General features: G+C 41.1%; 1 long non-coding RNA gene across 1 annotated transcript in view; it reads left to right on the top strand.

The window, feature by feature from the left end:
- The window catches only part of LOC140394873 (uncharacterized), a 2,485-nt gene extending 1,687 nt beyond the window's left edge, over positions 1 to 798 (top strand). The window contains exon 3 of the long non-coding RNA XR_011936059.1: positions 325 to 798. This is a non-coding gene — a long non-coding RNA (uncharacterized lncRNA). The remainder of the gene's footprint in view (positions 1 to 324) is intronic.
- Positions 799 to 999: the final 201 nt, after the last annotated feature.

Genomic DNA, 999 nt, shown 5'->3' on the forward strand with positions numbered 1-999 from the left:
CTCTCTGGAAACACACAGCAACTGCTTTTTAAACTGAAACTAAAAACCTGCAAAATGGCTGAACGGAGCTGAGCTCCACCCACTCTATGACATCACTGTTTTCTTAAAGGTACATTGCTTAAACATCCAGTTCTTAAAGGCACTCTCGCATGACACCTCCCCCCAAGAAAAAAAACCCATCAACTTCAAGATGGTTTCATTTTTCACTTTTGCACCATCCACTAAGAAATGCACATAGTAAATATACCTTTTCATTCAAAGAAAACAACACACTCAAACAGGTATAATAATATAGTCCATTTTTCTTTGTTCTTCTTCCTCCAGCCGAAATCCTTCTCGATTGACAGTCTCTTTGAACAAAGTCTCTGCATGATCCATCCATTGCTCCACTCCTCGACAATTCTCTTTAGAATCAGATACTCTAGATCAATCTGACCACAGAGTTCCTTGCAATTCTGCAACACAGGAGCGTTGGTGATCACAGCTTTCAGGCAGTCCTGTTGAAAGTCGGCTGTCCATTGAATTTTTAAACTTTTCTTCAGCAATTCCATCAGTGGAGTAATCACGCTACAAAACCTTTGCACAAATGTTCGATCAAATTCATTCATGTTAAGAACTCGCATTATTTCCCTTCGTCTTGAGGATATCGGAAACTCCGCAAGGAAAGTGATTCGGGCTTCTCCAAATTCACTTTCGGCTAGGCTCATCACCAAACCCGCCTCTTGAAGTCGATCGAAGAACTCCATACAATGTTTTAAATGTTCTTTCCATGTCTGGAAGTTGGAAATAAAAGCAGATTGTCCCACTTTCTCAATGCAATCCTTCAATGGTGGTACAGGATAAGAGTCCGTTCTTGTAACTGCATTCACCTTTCTATAGTCCACACACAACTGTTGGGTACCGTCTGGTTTAGGTACCATCACTATGGGTGAGCTCCATTGGCTGCAACCCACTTCAATTATGCCATTCTTCAGCATACTCTCAATCTCTCTGTTAATC

The sequence above is a fragment of the Scyliorhinus torazame genome, chromosome 18 (genome assembly GCF_047496885.1).
Source record: "Scyliorhinus torazame isolate Kashiwa2021f chromosome 18, sScyTor2.1, whole genome shotgun sequence".
In the NCBI taxonomy this organism is placed as follows: domain Eukaryota; kingdom Metazoa; phylum Chordata; class Chondrichthyes; order Carcharhiniformes; family Scyliorhinidae; genus Scyliorhinus; species Scyliorhinus torazame.